Source organism: Pinus tabuliformis, chromosome X (assembly GCF_031772625.1).
Source record: "Pinus tabuliformis cultivar Carrire ecotype Pingquan chromosome X, CPIR1, whole genome shotgun sequence".
In the NCBI taxonomy this organism is placed as follows: Eukaryota; Viridiplantae; Streptophyta; class Pinopsida; order Pinales; family Pinaceae; genus Pinus; species Pinus tabuliformis.
In genome coordinates this window covers 1509894627-1509904247 of record NC_142308.1, presented here as the reverse complement: position 1 = coordinate 1509904247, position 9621 = coordinate 1509894627, and positions in this window count along the sequence as shown.

Genomic DNA, 9621 nt, shown 5'->3' with positions numbered 1-9621 from the left:
GGCTATCTTTAATTTACCAATTTCAGCTTCTAAGTCAAAAGGTTTTTCAGATTGGATCTTGGTGTTCTGGTTAACAACTTTTTCTTTCTCAATTGAGTTTTTAGAGGTTTCTTCTTGACTTTCAATCTGATCTTGAGGTTTGTCCTTTTTGTTCACCTTTTGAAAAGTGTTGCTTGGATTGTGCTGTAAAGGAGGTGTAGCCAATGGTTGTTGATTTGAGGGAAATGCTTCAGTTATCTCTTCAACTGTTACATCATTTGTAATTGAATCAGTTTTGTCAATTGGCTCTGTGACAATAGCCTTCTTAGGCTCCTGGCTATCCTTTGTTTTCTCAAGCTGTGTCACATTTATAGTTCTGCTTCTCAATTTGTATTGCTTATGAACTTCAAAAACAGCTGTGTCATAGCCTTGTTTGAAATCTAATGATTCACCTGATTTAGTTTGGAACTGATTAATGTCAACATCTTTGTGATCCTCTTGACTCACAAAAACTTGCTGATCATCATTCAGGCCCATTAAATTAATATGGGTATCGTCTATCTGCTCATTAGAAGTGGATGCTTCAGCATAGTTTTCTTGGAATGGAGGTCTAATCTCTGGTTCAGGGCTGGCCTTGCCAACATTAGGATTTTGATTTCTTCTAAAATTGGGATTCCTGATAGGATTATTCTGTGGTGCTTCCCATGATGACTTCCTCTCAACTGATTCTACTCTAGCACCTAATCTATGCATACCAATGATTATTGCATCTAATTTCTGATCCCAGCCTGAAGGCTCTTCTTTGAAGGTAGTCTTTGTTTCAGTTTTGGTCCTATTTCTCTTAGCTATCAGGTTGGCTTCTACACTAACTGCTATATCTTGCATCTCAGCTAAAGTTTGGGGAGCTCTTTCTCTCAATTGGTATGCCATATCTGAATCAAACCCATCAGGAAAAGCGTATAGAGCCAGATTAGGTGGGGGTCTGAGATTTTGCGGAATAGCATTGTAGACATTGTTGAATCGAGCACAATAGTCCAAGACAATTTCTTGGGGACCTCTTTTGATAGCATTGTATTCAGATAAAATATGGAGTGGATCCTTTTTCTTCTCCCATCTGTTGATAAAGGTTTGATACAGGGCTTCCGGGTCAGCTATGGAGTTTGCTGGGAGTGACCTAAACCATGACCTTACATCTCCTATTAGGCTTTGCACAAAAATCTTCATTCTAACCCCATCATCATCTATCTCATAATTTTCAAAATAATCCTGCATTTTCTTAGTATGTTGGAGGGATGAATGAGAGCCAGTACCATCAAAATATGATATTTTGGTTTGATAATCTTGGGGCATAGGCCCTGGATTGGCAGGTAACTGCAGTGGAGCATATCTATTAGCCATGTTTGGTGGGAAAATAGGGATAACAGGAACTAATGGGACAAGTGGAGGAAAGGGGATGAGAAGGGTATGTGTAGTTGATGGAGGGGTTGAAAGGACACCTTGTGAAGTGGACGAAGAACTAGGAGAGTGTGGAACGGTGGTATGAGGATGTAGAGAAACCTTAGCTGGGGTTGGAATATTAGTTTGAAATCCTGCTTCAGAACTTGAATCTGATAAAGTCCCTTCTGATTTGTGTTTCTTAAGGATTCTTGGAATCAAGTTTGGATTTTGGAACTCAGGTGATGGATCTGGATCCGGGTTAGATCTTGTATGACGAGTTTTCTTCTTAGGAGCCAGTTTCTATGATTTTCTTTAGGAGAATTTTCTAAGAAGTATTGATGTTTGACAAGGACTGATCAAGTATAGCACAACTGTATGGAACTTAAGACTGAATAAAGATTGACTGAGGCAGCTTTTATATACTCCTGCAAATGCAAAGCAGAGGCAGTTTCTAAGGCTGTCTGGTTGTCACTCAGGCTTTATCTACAGTATTAAGAATCAGACAGGGGTTTATGAATTTCATTCAGTTCCCCAGTGGAGTCGCCATTTATGTTAACACCCAGGTTGTTCCCTTTGACTCCCGAGGGAATACGGCCGGGGTAACCACTAACCAAACTTTGGATTACAGGTTCTAGCCTACCTATAATCAGAGAGGGCTCTCTCTTTTAGTTTTAACTTTGTTTTTTGAAGATTTTAGGCTAGTTATGAGATGGGAGTTTTGTTTGAATTTTGGTTGCAGGCTGTTGTTCAAGGAAGGGCATGCAAATATCAAAGAGAGTTCAATCCATTGGGCATGTGGAGTCCAGAAATGAAAGTGTTTGCTATATGTGATAAAGAGAGGTTCACTGCAGGGCCAGATGGGTATTCATGATACAAACTTTGATTTTTAGACAATAAACAGTATAAATTACACCAGTAAAAGGCAGTTAAGAGTTCTTTCATAGTGTAACAGAGAATAATAGACAAATCATAATCAACAGCAAATAAGAATTACTGAATAAAGACTTATCATGTGATTAGAGCAAACAGGAGCATTTAAGAATTCCATAGTTGCAGCTAACCCTGGAGAAAACATATTTAGTAGTAAATATTGAGTTTAGGGTGTTCTTAGTGGACAAATCCTGAACTATTCCTTTTCTTTTCTACCAAGACTAATTACCATACATCACAGACAGATTATGCAAGAGATGAAACACAGATACAGTTAGAAAACACTTATTGTATCACGCCATAACACAAGAATCCTGCAGCAGTCAATAATTTCATCACATCAGCTCCAAGCCAAACTCATTCCTTTGGAAACCAACAGCTCCTGTGTATTATATCTTTCATAGGATGTACAGCCGAGTTCTCTTGAACAAATGAGTAACAACAACCCCCAATAAGCTATGCGGGGGTGCATATATACAAAAATATCACAAAAATATCTCAGCACTGAGTTATTGCACAATAACTGCTCCTGCCAACTTTCTAAGATATTTCTTACAAAATTAAAAGCTACTTAAATACACATACAACATCTGTTTGTTGTTTGTCAGAAATTCTTGACTTTTGAGTTTATGGGCCGTCTGAGCTCCTTTCGGTGATTTTGATTGCTTTTGCCTTTCTGCTATCGCGTTAGGGCAGTGCTCTATTCGGACAGGTCATCTGTGATGCTCCAGCTATGCATGGTCACTGTCCACCTCATTCAATTGCTTTCCTGTTGTTGTGAAAACTTTTTAGAACAAAATTCAGACATGATTTAAAGCAGAGTCTTTATCATATTCGTCCACCATTCATCAGTGGGAATTTGATGTCTCTGCATCTTAATGAGGGTCTCATCTGCCTCTGTATACTTATAATAATTAGGGGGCACTTCAAAAAGATGTTTAATTTCATGTTCTATGAAGAATAAATTCTCAAATTTATTATAAATTTCCTGCCCTGAAGGTGGGCCAACTTCTTCTGAACTGCTTGCTGTAGCTGTCAACTGATTAGCTACATAATTGTTGACCCTTTTAGCATACTATTCATGGGACAACAATCTTCCTGCACTGGTCACTAGGCTGGGAAGCCCTCTGACATGTAATGCTGTGATTTTGGTGGCAAAAGCATTGATTTCTGCTTGAATATCTTGGCACTTTCTTTCTAATGTTTGTACATAGCTTCTAAGGGTGTGCACCCTTTTGATTAAGAAAATTGTATCAGTACTATCACTGATACCCATTGATGCCAATTGAAGGCCAGTTTTATTATTCAGGACATTGATCATCCTGGTAGCAATATCAGGCATACTTCCCAGAGAGGCTCTGGCCCTTTGGCTTTCAGCATGAGCCCTGTTCAGCAGATCCATTTGCTCATGAATTGTCTCTATGTATTGCCACTGATCTGTGATTGACCGGCCAATCTTAGCCCATAGGATCTTCTTGACCTCAGTTATGACCTTGCTCATGGTGAGCTCCTTTTCAAGCTCTTTTATCATTCTTTCTAGTGTCCTAACTTCCCTGGTCTTTTCTGCCACTTGCTGCTTAGATTTATCGTATTTCTCATCTAGCTGGGCCAGCTTTTCTTCGGAATCCTTCAGCTCATTCATTTGGGTTTGAAGAGCTTGCAGTTCCTTCATCATATCTCTCATATCGAGGCCTGGAGCTTGCTCTGCTGCTGCTTCTTTTTCTGTGGGTTGAGGCCCAGCAGTTGAGGTACCTGCTCCTATTGTTTGTACCAGGGGAGGACTTACAATTTGAGGAGGCTCCTCAAGATTTATTACTGGTTGAGAGGGCCGAGGTACCTACTCTCCTTGTTTCTGTTTCAAGGCTGCCTCTAATGCACCCTCTATTGCTACCAATCGTCCTTCTGTTTCTACTAATTGCTTGTGTAATGTCAGTAGCATGGCTGCTACATCTTGATCCTTTCTCTGCTGAGCAACATCTTCTGTTTGGGGGTGAAGGGTTGATGGAAGTTTGACCATCTTCCTCAAAGCTGATATATCTTCATCTTTTTTCTTCATTAGTGCTTGCACAACTTTGGGATCACTTGGGTCATGCCCAAGCTTTATAATGATATCTTCCAAAGACCTAATCCTATTGTCTTTGGCTTGAGAAGAAGATTTCTCAAATTCTAGTTGGGCAGTAGTATTATGGAGAGAATTCTGCAGTTTGCGGGCTAGAAGTGTTTTATCTGCAAGAGTAGAGTAGACCATCTCACCCGTTTGCTTGTGTAGCTCTATTTGGTCCATTTGGTGGATGTCCTTTGCAAACACTTCTAGGTTGGTCCTGATGTAATCTGCAACTAACTGTGGCTGCAGCAAGGCAGGCATGAAATGGCTCATAGTCATCTTCCCTTCTGCAATGTCATATGCTAACATGAGCCTCTGTTGGTTGGTGGGAGCCATCTTGAGTAAATGATTGTAAAGCTGGAGTCTGACTGGCTCATTCCTAGCTTTTATATCCATGAATTGCTTCTTAATTCCAGACTCTGACCTTCTTTACTGGCTTGAGGAGCTTACCTCTCCTCCAGGTGGTCTTTCTTGTTCCTGTTGGAAGGAACTGGCTGATGCTTCCATGCTAGGAGGGCCCATACCCATGGATGGTCCAATAGGCATCTCTTCTTCAAAAAAAGGGTTTAATCTTTGCCTTTTCTCCCCTTTTTGACTTGCTGATGTAGTGAGGGGAGTTTCTTGCTGTCTGTCCCTCTTCCCAGTTCTCTCTTCATTTATTGGGGTTTGAAGTACCGAGGTATCCATTGCTGTTTCCTGCCTTGGAGGCACATTTTCTTGAGCCTGTTGCTCTGTGGATAGAGGGGCCTCAACCATTTCCTCTTGCTGTTCTATCGGTTCTTTCTGTTGTTCTGTTGTTGGGAGTGTCTGCTCCTGCTCCATTTCTTTTCCCTTTTCTGTGCTAGCTGCTTGAGGAGTAGTTTGAGCTGCTTGCTGGGGGGCTGTAGAAGATGAGGTAGCTACTCCAAGTTGAGTATGGTAAGAAGAAGAAACTTGTCCAAAATATTCCAAGTCAGCTTCCTTCTCAAGTTTCTTTGCTTCTTTTTGTGCTATTTCTTCTTTAGAACTTGCCTCTTCTAGGGTGCCCTCTTTCCATCTTAATAGATTTGCATATTTTTCAATATGAGGCAACCTGACATGATCATAGCTAGCCAACTTATATTTGACCCTTCTAAGACTAATGAAATGATTGGGATCATAGGTTATCCAGAGGAAACTGGTTTTCAACCCGAGGCACTTTAGGATCTTGTCTGCTTCTTGCCATGCGTCTTCTCTTTTGTTATAAATAAATGGGCCAAGTTGGTTTTTGACTTTGAGTTGAGCCCTTTTATTCTTACTGTGGAAATGAATCATGTCTGCATTTCCAAATTGTCTGAAATATTCTAAAGCAAAAAGTCTCATAGGGAGAAATCTTGGTAGCCTATATGGGGCTAACTCACAACCATATATTCTGATCACTGTATGGTGTTGGTAAAAGTACCAATCCCCAATGCTGTAGGCCTTTGAGAGCTGGAGGATTCTTTGCATCTCATCTGTCAATCTTGGAGGAGGGGAACTCAACAGTAAGGACATGGTTGGATGGATAAAAAGGTCTATGAATTCACAGTAGCTGTATGGTGAAAAAGATATGTGATGAAAGATTGAAGACCAAAATACCACAGACCTTTGGTTCCCCTGGGTATCAAACTTCTTGAGGGTAATAGGGAAGCTATCAAGCTGATAAAATAGGAACAAGTGATAGATGTAAGAAGTGTATCTAAATATCCTTTCCTTTTCTAGATTCATCAATTGCTCATGAATTTTATTGGCAATGTATGTAGCATAATCATAGTGAACAGAAAGAGGCTTTCCAGGGGAGAAGATAGACATCATTGCCAGAATGGTTTCATCAACATCCTCAGTTGATCTGTATCCCAGGACATAACTGATCATATCCACAAGCATTTTTCCCAACTCATTGAGATATACATTTCCAATAGGAGGAGTCTTCACAGTTTGAGAGCCTGATTGAATGAATAGTTGATTAATCTCTATGATTTGGGCACTAGACAACTTGCCTCCTTGCTTTATCAAGTCCATCATAGATAGAGGAGTCAATGGCTTTGTAGTATGAAAGTGCAGCATTTGATTTATGGCCTCCGGGGTGACATGGAACAAAACTGAGCCTGAGGGATTGAGGACAGCTCCCTGACATGGATCATAGTTGGCATTACATCGATGGATTAAATCTGGGAGGATATTGACTTGAGGAAGATTGAAGATGGGCAAATTGGAGTCCCAAATCCCTAGAATATCATTTCCACTGAGATGTTTGGCTTTCAGCTCATTGAGTACATGAATATGGTATTTGTTGTAATCTGGGATTCCCACTGCCATCTGGTAGTCTCTGTCAGCCAGGGCCAGCCATTCTAGCTCTCTTTGTGGGGCATTTAAAGGTGGAATGTTTAGAGCTACTGGAGTCTCCATGGTCAATTGGTACTTTGAATTGTATTTGAACTTGTTTTTCTGGGCACAGCAACACAGAGCAATGAATTTTGTAGGAGCAAGGCAATTTGCAGAGGGGAAGAGGTAAACTGGGGTAAAAATGAGTCAAAATGCACTTAGGATAGATTCAGAGAGCAAATTCTAGGATTTGGGACTTGCTTTCCCAGTGAATTCATCTAGCAGAGGTTCAGATTTGCGAATGCGCAAACAAAACGGTGAATTTGTGGAAATCGGACAGAATGGGGACTTCTGTGAGTGAAATTGGGCTTACAGTGTGGAAGAGGAGCACTAGTTCATGAGGATTTCTTGAACTTACTGTGTTTTTCTTCTCTTAGCTTGTTCAGTGAATTATGTGAAAAGCCAGGCGCGGAGGGGAAATTTTGATAAATACCAGGTATACTCGGGCAATGGTGGAAAAGTAGGTGAATTCGGGGCGTCTGCAGCACGGGTGTAGTCTTTGAAGTTGGCAAGTGAACGACGTTCTAACTCATGCAAGAGCACAGTGGATGAATATTGCAAATAACGCGAAAAAACGGGTTTTTTGGGCAAAATAGTGAAAATTTGGCTTTTGGCGCGTTTTTGTCGGATGATGTCAGCATGACGTCATGGGTGGGGTCAGGTATGGAGTGATGATGTGGCGGCCAGTGAGTGGCTCCACGAGGGTAGGTGACATGGTGGAAAGCTCGGAGCAATAGTGGATGGAGTGGTGATGCGACGCTAAGGTGGCAGTGACGTACGCATGACATGGACGTGACGTATGGCGGAGAAACAAAGGCGGTAAGTGGTAATTTCAGACCGCTTATTATATGGGAGCGGTTTTGGCAGGCGGCCTTCCGATACAGTCTGGGAATGACACGCGTCCGATCCCTGACGTCATGGTCTGATAGATTTCGGGCGCTATCGTCTGGTCATCGGAGGCGGTCCAATATTGATGTGAGCCGTCAGAAGGGAGGGCCCAGATCCTACGGACGACGGGAGGGCAAATCGCCAGCATGATACGGCGGGACCCGACGACATTTAAATAATATTTTTCCTTTGTTTTTTGTGGTAAGTGCGCCGAGAGGTAAAAACTTAGGATAAGTGGAGGAAATGGGTTTTAACCGGGTTTTATGCAAATAGCGCGGGTTATACATCATAGTGGGTTTGTGAAGGGGATAGGGTTGGGAATAGGTTATTAAACTAACCAAGTGTTAGTTTAATCCCTAACTTCAAGCAAACCAAACAAAACCGTTGATTCTGCCTGATTTTCCAAATATTTGAATATATGGCTATAATGCCAAAAAAAGGGGGGATTTACATATTTAGTGGGCCTTTTCACAATAGTGATATAGTAGTAGGGAAAAAGGGAAGTATAGGGAGTTAAGTAGTAATGGAGTTAGTAGTTAGTATTGGGTGGGAAATATGGAGGTGAAAGATCAAACACTAAGCCTTTTAGGGAAGAAACTTAGTTACGAGAGTAGATCAAAATGAAAAGATTTTTACACAAGAAATGTGGCTCTTTATGTAACAAGAATCAACAAAAGAGTTTGACTTCTCTTACGAACAAAGGTGGTATTGGGATGTTAGAAATAAGTCTGATAGGCGATGATTGGGAAGTTAGACATGCTTCACTTTGTTGCTACAAAACTGTTGAATAGGAAGATCTGCACTGGCCACCATGTGTTTCCTTTGCTTAGGCCAGTGATATGAAAGAAATCATGCTTCCGCAACCCCATCTACCTACCCATTCTATTGCCTAGCATTTTTTGTTACTTCAAGGAGGGTGCACTTAGAATGGCAAACCCTCAATTGCTCTTTTTCTTTTCCTTTTCCATTTTCTTTTTGTTTTATATCTAAGGCTAGCCTTATTACTTCCAAGGCCCCAGATTAAGCTGTTGGGAACCTTCATTCTCTACCTAACTACTTATCTGCCAAGATTGAACAGTTTGGACAGATTTCTTTCTCTAGTCTACAACAAAAACTGAAATATGGCATGACCCAACTTAGACTGTTGGATCACCCATTCAGAAGTAGGACAACATCAAAAAACTGTAGATAGGTATTTTCCACAAAAATATGAGATCTTTGCATCATCAAAGTAGAGCATATTTGGCACTTCCCCTGCCAATCATGAAAAATGAAACCTATTGGTATAGGTAGCTAACAGCAGGGACCATCAAGGTGAAGTACTAAGCATGACAGCTAACCACTTCGGGTATTGAAATTGTTTTATCTTCCCACAGAGCCTCCATTTTGTTAAAATGAGCTTCCTTGATTGCATGTTTCCTTAAGGTTTTTCTAAGTTTGGCAATTTCAAGATTTTCCAGCTTCAATTTCTTTTTCAACTCTTCAAAACTACATTCCTCTTGTTGAGTGATAACTACCTCCCTCGTCTCACTTTATTCTGGTTGTGCCTCTTGTATCTCTTTTGAATGCCTTGTCACGAGTCTTCTTAGCTTAAAAACAAATTCATAAGCCTGCTGAGTAAATTTGAGCTTCTCAGAGGTTTTGGATTTTCCCATTTTGGCTTTACTTGCTTCAATTAAGTCTGCTCAGACCAGATGAGATTCTTCAATGTCAATAGCTTGAATCAAATTATTCAAACTTCCTTTTGAAGTTGGGCTCCCCTCAGTAATCATTGTCTTACATTTTTCTCTAGCTAGTTGGCTCTTGGTTACTCTTCTTTGGACGTTTCACCTGTGGATTTCTCTTCTACACCTTCTTTGATCCGATCTTTCCTTTCTTGTGACTTTTAAGGTGTGCCTTGA